Source organism: Eupeodes corollae, chromosome 2 (genome assembly GCF_945859685.1).
Source record: "Eupeodes corollae chromosome 2, idEupCoro1.1, whole genome shotgun sequence".
Taxonomy (NCBI): Eukaryota; Metazoa; Arthropoda; class Insecta; order Diptera; family Syrphidae; genus Eupeodes; species Eupeodes corollae.
Window position 1 is genome coordinate 128,539,849 of NC_079148.1, and position 14,171 is coordinate 128,554,019.

Here is a 14,171-nt window from a genome sequence, read left to right on the forward strand (position 1 = left end):
AATTTCATTAAAGATTATGCATCTGATCACGTCTAAATAATAAAAGTGATAGTTACTAAAAAAAAAAAGAGGCTGGGATGCGACCCACACTGATAACTTCCCATCCCGTCTGTCGATTTGTCTTGCTTAAAAGTTTGTCTATATGTACTAGTATCAATTTTACCAAATTTGCGTGTACTATTTTTTATAGATTTTATTTTTTATGAAAAAAAGGACTGTTGGATTTTTATATAAAAATCATTGAATATCGAAAACAATATTTTCTGTAAAATAAAATAAGTTTGAAGCCAATATTTTTAATTTTTGAAAAGCTATTTGAGTCGAAAGTAAATTTTTACCAGGTTTTAGTATTGTTTTTTTTAGAGTTTTATTTTTTGTAAAAAACCGTCAATTCGATTTTCTTCAAAATTCTATCGAATGTTGAAAACAATATTTTCTATAAGATAAAATTAGTTTGAAGATAATATTTTATAGTTTTGAAAAGATATTTGAGTCGAAAATCAATTTTTACCAACTTTTATAAATTTTTTGTAAGGTTTTTATTTTTTGTAAAAAAACTGTCAATTCGATTTTTCTCAACATCTTTCAGAATGCTTAAAACAACATTTCTTATAAGATAAAATAAGTTTGAAGTCTAACTTTCAAGTTTTTAAAAAGATATTTGAATCCATATTTAATTTTTACCAACTTTTGTTAATTTTTGTTCGGTTTTTAATTTTTTATAAAAAACTGTCAATTCGATTTTGTTCAAAATTTTACTGAATGTTGACAACAATATTTTTTGAAAGATAAAAGTAAATTAAAGACAATATCTCAAAGTTTTGAAAAGATATTTGAGTCGAAAATCAATTTTTACCAACTTTTATTAATTTTTTTTTTTAATTTTTATTTTTTGTACAAAAACTGTCAATTCGATTTTTCGCAAAATTTTACTGAATGTTGAAAACAATATTTCTTATAAGATAAAATAAGTTTGAAGCCTAAATTTCAAGTTTTTGAAAAGATATTTGAATCGATATTTAATTTTTACGAATTTTGAGTAATGTTTTTTTTTAGATTTTTATTTTTTATAAAAAAAACTGTCAATTCGATTTTTCTCAAAATTTTATCAGATCTCAAAAACATTATTCTCCGTTGCTCAAAATTGTTTTGGAAATGAAATCATATTTCAGTCGTAAAATTTTGGAGGTGAAAAAATTTTTTTTTTCAGTTTTTTTGATTTAGAAAAAAACTGTTAGATAGGTTTTTTTTAAAAAATATACTTCTTTGAGATCATGTTACAGTTTATTATATAAAATTTAATTCAAGTCTCTAGCGTTTTTGGTTCGTAAGATATTTAGGGTTAACCAAAATTTTCACCTTTTTTTTAAACTGCTATGGTAAAAAAACCACCCACGCAATTTTCTTGAGAGCCCTTTCTGCATCTTTCTGCCTTATTATCTGTATAACAAAATTTATTTGAAATCGATATCTCTTCTGGTTCTTGAGCTATGGACGACGAAAAAAACGTCGCGAACGTACGGACGTACGGACGTACGGACGTACGGACGTACAGACGTACGGACGTACGGACGTACGAACGTACGAACGTACGTACACACGCATGCACAGACATCTTTCTAAAAATCTTTTATTTCGACTCTAGGGACCTTGAAACGTCGAGAAATTTCAAAATTTTCAATTTGACAAATCGGACCCATTACAATAACTTCCTATGGGAAGTTAACAACTTAGCAAACAAACCTAATTTTAAAGAGCGGTTCTTTTATTTGAAAATGTCAGAAACTCAGAAGTATATGGATTTATTAAATTACTAAAAGATTTTAACCTTATTAAATGTTAGCATAGTTATTTTTATTTTGTATTTTATTTATTTCAAAGATTGCTTACAAGATATGGCATGAGTCTTAAAAAGTGTTGCAAGCCTTTGCATCAATTTCAGAATTCGAATAAAAATGATATACCTACGACTTCTATTTACATATTTATATAAAGAAAAGGAAATATAACATCAATTATTTGCCAAATAGGGTAAAGTACAAATTTAAATCTACTTATTCTTCTCATAGCGATGGGCTCAGAGTTCCAAAGGCTTAAAATTGTATAAGGGTATTATTAAAGCAAAGGACCTTGTTGAATGAGCGAAATTCAGCTTACCGTATATATAATCAGGTTGTTGTACTTGGATGATTTCATCCAGGTAATTTAGAGAGCGAAAGTTTATTAAGCTGTCTAGAATACAACCAGAAATCTGTACCGCAAAAATGGATATGTGATCATAACGTCGTAGATTATAAATACAGCTGGCAATAATATTATAAGCAACATTCAATTTGCGGCTAGTCACACAGTCTAGTTTACAAAAGATTTCACACCCATACAGCACAATTGGTAGTATAATGGCCTTAGCAAGTAAAAGTTTAGTTTTGATCGGGATAAAATTTCGAGTGACTTGAAGAAGGCGGAGACTTGTATAGACTTTACCAATGAAACTGTTAAGGTGAGAGTGCGATTGAATACTACTCCTAGGTTTCTAGCAGTGCTGACATATTCAATGGTTTCGTCGTCAAGTTTCAACAAGCTTAAACCCGATATATCGAAGTTTTTGCGATAGATGGGGAGGGATATTGATTTGACAGGGTTAAGGCGGAGATGGTTCTTTTTTTACCACTGTGAAATGCGGAGCAGGTTCTCGTTCATCAAAGTTACGGCATCATTTTTAGCTAAAAACAGTCGACTTATCATCTGCACATTATCAGCATAAAGATGAATTAAACAATTTTTAGCAACTTGTGGTAACTCATTTATGTAAAGTGAGAAGAGGATTGGTCCAAGGATAGATCCCTGTGGCACTCCACTCAAAACGTTGATGGAAAAGCATCCATTGGCCACTACGCATTGTTGCCTTCCGCTGAGATACGAAAGAACAATTTACAGGACTCTTAAGAAACCCCAAAGTTAATTTGCAGCTTTCAAAAAAAAATTGAGTGGTTAACAGTAACAAAAGCTTTTGAATAATTTTTAACAGTGTTGGCAACGTTACATGATCACTGTCCATTGCCATTCTTATTTCATCAGTTACAAAAAGTAAGGCGGATTTGCAGCTGTTCTTAGGTCGAAAACCAGACTGACAGGTACTAAACAGGTTGTTGATTTTAAGATATTTTTGGATCTGCAAAAGAATAGTTTTTTCAAACACCTATTTCCATTCTAAAGAAAGCTCGGAAGTAGTCAATATACTGTTAAATATGTAGGCTATATAGCACAGTATATATGGAAGCTGTAGTATTAAGAACTAAGGGTCCTTTTCTTTCAGGCCAGTAGTATTAGATTTAATCGATATTATTGCCTTTCAATGTCTTCCTCTTGTATTCTTATAAAACTCAGAGAGCTGTTGAAAGCAATTGGTTGCTCCTCAGTAAGGGAAACGGGTGCGGTGAGGCAACGTTTAAGGGCATGGACGTAAACTTTGTGTTGAGAACATTATCATAGATGTCACCAACAGGCTTTTTAGATTGTTTTCCAATATCGATTTCACGCAGGTTTTTCCATAATTTTTTGCCGGAACCAGGTTTTTTTTCATAGTAAAGTCTTTTTGCCGTTCTGATCATTACGACAACTTGATTACGCAGTCTGCAATACAATTTGTGGAAGTGCTCCAGTTTGTAACGTCTCCATTGACTGTAGGCGGCATCCCGTCGTGACATCAGAGCAGTGATGTCGCTATTCATGCAAGGTGGAGCCGTATGCCTAATGAAAAGGGTTTTAATAGAAAATCGCCTCTCAAAAAAATGATTGACGTTATGCCGTAAAAACCTGACTTGATCATTTACATTAAGCATATGGTACGGTGAGTTCCATTCTACGCAGTCAAAATCACGCACTAAGTCAGATGTGTTTAAGTTTTTGAAGTCTCGGTATTGAAAAAATTGTTGATCAACCTGAAAAACTAAATCCAATCATACAAAAATTAAATAGATAGTGCTTGCAAAAACCAGGTGCTGAAAGCTGGCTTTAAAGCATAACCTTACTAATACCGATACAGATCTAGTAGCGAACTAGACTCTTTGGTGAAGTGGGTAGCAGTGGAACAGTTAACGGGACTCAGATTCAGCGCCTTGAATACATTTTCAGCTGAATACTTATCCAACAGAAGAAAATGTCTCTAACGTCGTAACCAATAGTATTATGCTAATATGGTTGTATGGTGTGTAAACTAATACAACTTAAACAATTTCAGTGTTACAAATGCTACTGACAAATATATATTCAAAAGGACAGTCGTCATCAGATTTGCATATTAATTTACAACTTATCCCGTCACACACAAACAAAGCGGCACCTTCCCCACAACTGAACTTTCTATCGGTTTGGAAAATTTTGAAACCCTTCAAACTATAAAAATCATCACATATGCCTGGTTGAAACTAGTTTTCAGGCACATATACGATATCTGTTTTTAGATTTAGTTAGATGCTTGGATTATTTTAAAGTAGAAAGGGATTTAATAACGGACAGCAAAATGTCAGCCACGACTACGGTTGCACCACTATATCCTTTTAGTGAAATTTCCCATGACTAAATCGCACATTTAAGGTTGTTGGTCCTTGATAAGTTGTTGAATTTCATCCTTAAGGGCCAGTTATAGGTATGTCATTGGTTTTTAATATAGAACATTTAATTTCGATATTTAAAAGCAAATATGTAATATTTGGTGTTTAATATGAAGGTAATTATTTCTAGACTTTTTGTTTACAAAGAAAAATACTTTATTTAACCCTGAACATTTTTTAAGTTCAATTTTGATAGTTTAAGGATGAAATCAATTTCAATGAAAAGCTTATTTTCGATTTCATAATTGGTGTCATAATCGTTCCACTGCAAGATTTTTAGTTTTTTCCTTCTGCCAGTTTTGGTTGAATTAACGACTCTAACCTCAAATTGATTGATTTCAAGCAGACAAATTCGTTTTAATGACAGACATTTTCAATAATCGCTGTAATCGTTCTGTAAAAAAATGTTTAATGAATGGCTTCAATGATGGAAACCATATGGTAGCTAAAACTGACCACTTAAGGTCTTAAATCGATTGTGAAGCATTGTCAGGTATACGTCACTCTAAAGGAGTTAAATCACAAGATATTGGCAGTCAGCTGTCAAAAAACTTTTCTTGCAAAATTGTGAGTATTTCGTTGCTTTTTTTAGCCGTTTTCGTAGTAAATTTAAACAAACTATGCGTGATTAAGACATTTTATAGTTCAACCTTTGGGAATGGCGCAGTTTTTTTACTTTTCAAAAGTCAAAAGATGACAGTTTTAAAATTCACAACTGCGCACCCAAATGGCGGTCTATTAAAAAGAAACTTCCTATTTACTTACTTAAGTCGCAAATCTATATTTCTAAAGAGATTTTGAACAACATTTTTTTACGATGTTTAAAAACAATAAAATTTAAATTTATTTATAGTTTAAAAACAGACGTTAACAAGAAATTTTGATTGCAATCAACTTTTACTCAAAAACAATTCAAAAGAGACATAAAACATAATTATAGTTTAAAAACATATCATAAACCTTCTAAATAGACAATCATACATTCAAATAAGTCTATCCTTTTTTATTATGACCATTAAACATTTAAAACCTTCATAAAACTTTTATTTGTGTCTAGTTATTATGTACCTTAATCTATCAACAACAGAAATGCAACATTGTTGCTATTTACCAGCAAAGCACATTAAAGCATAAGTAAAATATCTACCTATCTAACTTGTATCTTAAGTTAACAAGGCAATTATTAAAAAGCAATAAAACCATATTTGTCTACAGATGGTGGCAAGCAATACAAAAATATATATATTGCAACAAAACAATCAAACAAGTGCGATTAATGTCAATTTATTGAGTCTGCTGTTCTCTACTCAATTTTAACACAACAATTTAACAACAATCCCTACAATTACAAGTTATAAATTATGGTAAAACAACGAACCTATGGCTCGTGGCCCACCCACAGAAAGCCTCTCAAGCCATGTGAAGTTAATTGGTTGTTCCCATTTTTTTGCTTGCTCCAGTACCAGCCTCCACAGCAGCTGACTGCTTAATTCTGCCTTCCATTTGAACTTTATAGAATTGAAAAACAAAAACTTTAAGTTGTAAAGTATGCAAATTTATTTTCACTATCTTTTGCCACTTGTGATGTTTCTTGTGATGTTTTTAATTCATATGGAGGCACGTGAAGGGGCATGGCCAAGTTTAGACTAAGTCGGACCACAAACACCACGATGACAAATTAATAATAATTTTAAATGAATTTCATGATCGTATTACACTTTGTCATCAGCGAAGCTTTGATTTCATAAAAAATATATTTCCAAATGCTGTCTGATAGTTTTGTTGTTTTTGTTGTTGTTCTTGTTTTAAAATTGAAATTGATTATATTAAATCCCGAGACATACTGGCAATGGAAGACGATGAGTTTATGATGTCTAAAATGAAAAATTAGACAATTAAGTTGTTTAAAAGAAATAATGCTTAGTTAAGATTAAATTGGATTAATTAGGGGCGAATTTCTTTTGATAGTTTTCACCGAACAAATTAATTATAATAATCAAATAAAATGGTGTAACAAAGGCAAAAAACTAAAAAGTGTTGATAGGGCGTGAAGTTTTGACTTTTGATCTCTTTAAGACCGTGAGGATTAAAATTTTTACATAATTTATTTTACTAAATTGTATATTTGAGATAACAAAATAAAAACGTTTAAGGTCAAAATTAATTCAAATGGCACCGGAAGTTAGAAAAACTATTTTCCTTTTCGTATATTCTTTTTTTCTATTAATTTTAGTAATGTTCACAACTTTTAAAAAAATTATAAATTACAGAAAGATTTTAAAAAAATCAAAATGTTTGCGGTCATTTTGAAAATCAATCGTTTTGCTGTCAAACTTGACCGTTTGTACAGATGATGATGGATAATGCACTCTGCTCTATCAAGGTCGGAAAAGACCTCACTCATGTCGCTCTAAACTGCTGCAAAGCATATATTTATAGCCATCCAAGAAGTGGCAAACGCAAACTAAAAGACTACAATGTAAACTACGTGACTCCTACCGAAAAGAAAGGTAGCGTCTTTTAGGTGTGGATTTGTTGTTGGAACTAAACTCTGGCAAAAAGTCTTGAATTTCAACAGTGTGAGAAAGCACATCACAACAATCCGCATCAATGCTAAATTCGACAAAATAGGCCTAATATGCGCTTATGTACCAACAGAGAAGAAATATGAAGACACCAAAGACATTCTTCACAGCTCTTGCATAAGACTTATATGCAGTTCCATGGCTACGAGATTAAAATTGTCCTAGGAGATCTTAGCACGGAGCTATAGGAAGAGAAGACATCTTTGGTGTCACAATCGGAAGATACAGCCTGCACAACACCACCTATGACAACGGATTCAGGCTGATCAATTTCCCTGCGGGGCGAGGCGTTTTGGCTTCTGGAAGCTAGTATGCAGTCCACACATATTGATATTCACAGATTGATCACATTGCGATCGAAGCACGACACTTTTTCATAGTAAAGGATGTCCGAACACTCGGAGGGGCCAACATTGATTCGGACTACTAACTTATTGTATCCAAGGCACGTCTTAGGATATCCCGGTCCAAGCCAAAACAAGGAAGTACTGTGAGAAGATTCGACGTTAGATGGCTACAATCGCAAGAGACTGCCATGTCTTTTTCTGATCTAGTCTCTAAAAACCTCTTAACCTGCATTAAGCATTGAAAACCAGTGGCAACATTGCCTTGGAGCCATCGAAGATGCCGCCTCTAAAGTGCTAGGTTTCACACTGTCACCACAGCAATACCCGTGGTTTGACGACAATGCCTGCAAGCTCGCGCATCTGAGCAATATTCGTACAAAACGCCTCCGCTGCACAGAAGGACCAGAGCTGCTCGCGAGCTCTACGAGGAGAAGAGGACACATGGATAAGAAGCGTGCAATCAAGGAGATAGAGAGAGAGAGAGATAGAGATAAATTTTACCTAAAGGTAAAAAAAACCTTCCAAGGGTACCAGCCACGAAGGGAGCCTGTAATTACGATCAGGGGAAAATCGTAGAAGAACCGCAGTCTATGTTGAGAATATGGAAAGACCACTTCTCCAAATTATATAAGGGTAACGACGATGAAATTGCGCCAACAACAGAGGCATCAGTACCCTGAACATTTAATATAAGATCCTTTCTGCCGTATTATGCGAACGTCTGAAGCCGTTTCACAATAACCTAAAAGGCCAGCAAAGTTTATCATTGACCAAATATTCACATTACGGCAGATCTTGGAAAAAACCAGGAACTTCAAATCGATACCCACCATCTATAAATCGATAAGTCGCGTGTGACAGCTTCTTAAGGGAAGAGCTCTACAGAGTAATGTTAAATTTTGGCATCGCTGTCAAACTTATCGGTGAAGAATGACGATGGGGAATGCGCGCTGCTATATCAAGGTCGGAAAAGATGCCACCTACAAGCCGACTTCTTCAAGAATTGTGCAAAATCGTCAAAACTAGAGGCACAATCTTCAAAAAGGTCCATCCAATTACCTGGAAACGCCGCTGATATAGACATAATTATAAGATCAAAGCGGGGTGCCAGTGGAGTGTTTGAGCCCTGCGAAGAAAGCGGAGAAGAATGAAAGCAAGACCAATTATATATTTACTTACTTACTTAGGTCGTCGGACCTGTTAAGCCCGTTGAGGACCCCATAGTAGAGGGCATAGGGCCTCTAGGTTCCTGACCTGTCCTTCTATGAAGGACCTCAATTGAAATACGGTATGGCCAGGAAATCCTTAGGATGTTAAGAAGACATCTATTTTCGAAGGTTTGCAGCTTTCTTGTTATTGCTGAAGTAACCTTCCAAGTGCTGCACCCATAAAGAAGCACAGATTCAACTTTTGTGTGAAACAGTCGTAGCTTTGTTCTTAAGCTGATAGAGTTATTCCTCCAAATTTTTGATAGCATACCGAAACCCACTTTTGCATTGCCGATGCGGCAGATGACGTCTTGTTCGGTTCCGCCTTCGATGAAAAAGATGCTTCGAAGGTATTAAAAGCTGTCGACTTTTTCCACCGGTTGTTGCGAGAAAATATTTATGTGAGAGGATAGTCGGTTTCCGAGGCTGATTATTTTTTTTTTGCCGGAATTAATTTTCAGTCCCACAACTTCTGATTCTCTCCCCATACTTGTTGTCATTTGATGGAGATCCATGGTCCTATGAGAGAGTAAGCAAGCATCGTCCACGTAATCCAAATGCTTTAAATAGGATGTTAAAGTCCATTGGATCCCTCCGCTACCTGACAGAGCTGAGCGCAGTACATCGCTTATCACCAACAATATTGGCGATAAAATACATCCCTGTCTGACTCCGCTTCGAATTTCAAAATCATCTGACAACCTACCATCGTGCAGAACATGACACTTGGATCCATCTTATGCTGCTTTAATAATAGCAATTAGTTTTTCTGGGATGCCTCTCCTCCGAAAAGCTAACCAGATATACTCCCTGTTAACGCTATCAAAGGCCTTCTCGAATTCGATGAACAGCAGGTGTAGTGGTGAACGATATTCAACGCACTGTTTAATAATGATCCGCCGGGTGTTAATATGATCAATACAGGAGAATCCAGCACGGAATCCTGATTGTTCGGCATCGAGTGTGGCCTCAAGGTATTCTCTGATGCGTTCCAGTATAATTTTTGCTACTATTTTGGCAACGCCTGGTAGAACGCAAATTCCTCTCCAGTTTTCGCACTTTGCACGATCTTCTTTTTTTGGGTGCTTGACGATTATTCCCTTCATCCACTAATGGGGGAAGCTTCGTTGGTCCAAACTTCTTTTATGAGCGGATGAAGCAGATACGAGGACTCCAGCTAGTTTCTTTCTTCCTCTTGTGCAGCAGTTATTCGAGCCCTTAGCTGTTTGTGTTCGTTGATCCTTGTCCAAGATTCTTTTGAAAGCCAAGTGTTGTTCGACTATTCTTTCGACTATGAAATGAAAACATTTTTCACAGCGTTCCAATGTTGTTCGATTTCGTCATAAACTGTGCTGCTGATTGTTCTCATTTCGTCTGACAGGTGGTCCCTAAATTGTTGACGGGTCGTGGGATCCTTTAGTCTGGCGATGTTGAACTTGGGGTTCGTGTTGTTCCGTTTGATCTTCTAACTGTAGCTGTTCGTAATCTTCTGTCATTAAAAAAGGACATTGAATGACAATGATCTTGAATCTCACCATGGACAGCGCTATAACTTTGAGGTAGCTAAGAACTTTGTCTACCTACGCACCGCTATAAATTGAGACATAGACACCAGCACTAATAATTGTTGCAAATCACTGCTTCTTTGGTCTTATTGAGTAGTAGGGTCCTCTCTCGAGCATCTAAAATCACCATTTATAAGACACTCATAATCCCGGTTCTCTTTTATGGAGCTGAAGCCCGAACCCCTGCAAAGAAAAATGAAAGCGTCTTATATAATACTTCGGGTAATTTTTGGTCCCATCTGCATAGATGCTGAGTGGAGGAAAATATACAACGACGAACTGTACGGGCTTTACAGCGACACTGACCTAGTTAAAAAAATAAAAGTCCGACCACTTAAATGGTTGAGTTATATAAATTGAATGTACATCAACGTTCCAGCTGGAAGGGAGGATCAGGTCAGCAGAGTAAGACCGCTACTCAGGTAGCGCACGCAAATGGGGGGGGGGGCACCCTCAAACAACTGGACTGGAGATCAATTCTGGTTGAGTTCCGTCCCGGACTTTAGCGCCACCTTAATAAAATAAGTAAGTAATTTTATATTTAAAATAAACAATACTAAAATTAATTTTATTTTATTAAGTATTGTTTATTTCAATTAACTATTCATTTTTGTTTTGTCTTATGAAACTCTGTCGTTTTTTTTAAAGTGTATGGAACAACTTTTTACATTATGATTGATGTGATGGAATAGAAGAAAATTCTCACTTGTCTGTCACGACACGAAACAATAATGCCTCAAGCAAACTTCATTATTGTTGTAAGATTTGATTGTTAGTGAGTGGTTAAAATATTGTGACTTATGTGTTTTGTATAATTTTAAAGTCGGACATTAAAATAGAACAAAAAAGTACATACACAATATTCTATCTTTTTTTTTTCAGATCAGATAAAGTACAAAATTATGTGTTTCTGATAAATTGTTGATTTATATAAAGTGTCAACAGTTAAATAGATCAAGGATTTTATTTTAAGTCGGTGTTTTTAAAGTTTCACATTTTTTTTCTTTTATACATTTATGTGGGTACTTTATAGGGCAATTTCAGGATTCTTACAAAAACGATGTTTGATCAAAACTTCGAGAAATTAATAAGACCCAAGGTTTAAAATATTAAATTCGAAGAAAAAGTTTACGTGCGAAAATATACAAATACAAGGAAAAAACAACTTATTCTAAATGCTTCACATTCTCGAAGTGCAGGCAAGGAACGAATCTTTTAATTAATAGGACGAAACAAAAAAGTCTTTTTCAGGATTTAATTGATTTTTGTGTTGTTGCTTCATATTCTTTAAAAGACCTGATGAGTTGCTGCAGTTGTTGCATTTTTATCCAAAATTAACTTCTATAAAAAAGCAAAAACTAATCGGTCAAACTAATATTAGAAATTAATTGAGAGGTTAACACAAGCATTTCCTTATCCCAATTACAACAAAGAGAACACCAAAAGCTTTAAATAACATAACCTCAAACAAATTATTTGTTGCCACATTTCCGTATTCTACCCCAATCTATCATTTCATATTGTGTATAAATTATCGTCATTAAACAATACAGTTCTTCTCAATTTAATACATAATTTAAGCTTAGAAACTTGGAAGATTATGAAATCAAAAGTTAAACCAGCGTTAACAGCTTAAAGAGTAAGCTTAAGTGCCTTATCCATCTTCTACCATCCAGACACATTGATCCATACTCGAAGATTAAATAAGAATTATCTAAATCAAGTTCAGAAAAGATCGTAAGCTTTTGTAGTTTCTTTTATTTTTTGTTGTTGTTTGTTTGTTTCTTTTGTAAAGCCTCGTCTTTTCCAAAGAGACAAACTACTCTCTTTGTATATGAATGCTAAACGGCAACCGTGTAGACTTTTTGATTTGCAAAAAATAAGAAGCTATTGAACTTTTCGAAGGCCAACTCGGTTTATTCTCCTTTCGTATTCGTATTTATTGTTATTTATTTCTTGTGCAGGTATTTCTTTTCTATTAACCCTAATTTCATGATTAAAAAGTTTAAATTCTTTAAAGAACCAACGAGGTTAACTGGCTGACTACTAAAAACTAAGATATTCAATGTCAGACAAAGCTCAGCAGATGAATTTTACTTTTGATTTTTTGACGTAAGGTAAATTTCATAAAAGTTTTACAGATAAAATCGCAGACTTGTGAGAGTTAATCAACATCATTATGTATTTTGTTAGTCTGCCTCTGCAAGTTTTCACCTTGGTTGGCATTCAAGGCATATATACAAATTTGTCATGATATTATGACTGATGAAGAATTGTTTTTATGTGGGCTTGCCTTTGATGACGAATTATTATTGGTGACTGATATCTATGGCATCCAAGCTTTAGATAAAAATGTTGTCACTGAATGATTCAATACATCCGTTACTTTGCAAGTTTTCAATTTTGAATGATTTTATCTTTTTCTTAACGACAGGAACTGTTTTGAATTAAAATTCACTGACTGCTTCAGTTCAGTTCTTCATTAAGCCTTAAACCTAATTCTTATAACTTCAACTAAACAAAATCAATGGTACAAATAAAAAATCTTTTATATGACATTACTCAAACTATAATTCCTGTTTCGTTGAGTTTCGTTAAGTTTCGATACCTTTCTAAGCTTAAGTTAACTTAAGTGAGTTAACACAGTTTTTCCATTTGTAACCGATTTCCACCAACGAAAACGAATTAACAAAACTGAACGAAGCTATTGGTAAAATAGTTTTCAATAAATTAAATAACTGTTTAACTTTAAATGTAATGCTAAAGTAATTGCTCTGTCACCAAGAAGAAATGGGTTTCAAATTTGACATTTAAATTAGTTTTGACGTTTTTCCACAGCTGTCAAAAATAGTTCCTATAAAACCAGGCAAACTTAACGAAAGTAAATAAAATGACTATTTTGGTGAGTTATTTAAACATTTTTGTGTTTTCTGGTCTGTTAACTCTTCTTTTGTGACTTATATAAGATAACTTGAATATTTTTCATTGAATTTATTCAGTGTCTTAAATGCAACAATATGTACGATGGATCAATTACAGCTTTAACTACCAATGACGCGACGTAATAAGCACATTACAATTGTCTAGAAGCCAATTGACTTTAAGGAGCCTCGAGCTTAAAATTTTTTTTTAATCAATTGTGTCTGGCAAAGTCAAAGTGTCTTGTAATTTTTGTTGTCTTTTCTAATAAAACAATAATATTCAACACATTGTAATGTCTCATAGAATTGTATGTATACTGCCAAGTCATATTATTACTGTCTTAGCAAATAAATTTAGGTCACAGTCATCGATCACCATCATATCTTAACTCTCTCTGATGCAGTGTTCTATATGCGGTACTAGACTTTAGTTCAGAATCCATATGTCATTTGTTAAGCGTCTGTCATAAATGCATGTAAACTGCAACAAATTTCAGTTTGACATTTATTGCCATGACAGTAATTTTCATTGACAGCCGTCATAATGGCTGGCGGCATGTATTTTAAACAAAATAATAATAATAATTGCAAGAGAGCTGGAAACAGCATCACACGCAGAATTTTCTCATAGACGTATACCAACTCCCTCTGGGGGCAAAAAATGCTTGTCTTCATTTACACAACCCATTAATGGGCATCCTAATGTGAGCACCGAGTTGGCCCCCGCATACCATGAAGTTAGATTTCCAATGCAACAAAAGCTATTCCAAAGTGTTTTTGTCCTAGATCCACACTCTTGATCACTTGACACAGTCACAGTCACAGCTCGCGCCAGTGCACAGTCAAGCTGCAATGTGAAACTAATGATGGTGGTCCGCTTTGGATTGTAATTGATGCAAGTCGCTCGCTGACCTACAACACCACGGGCATAG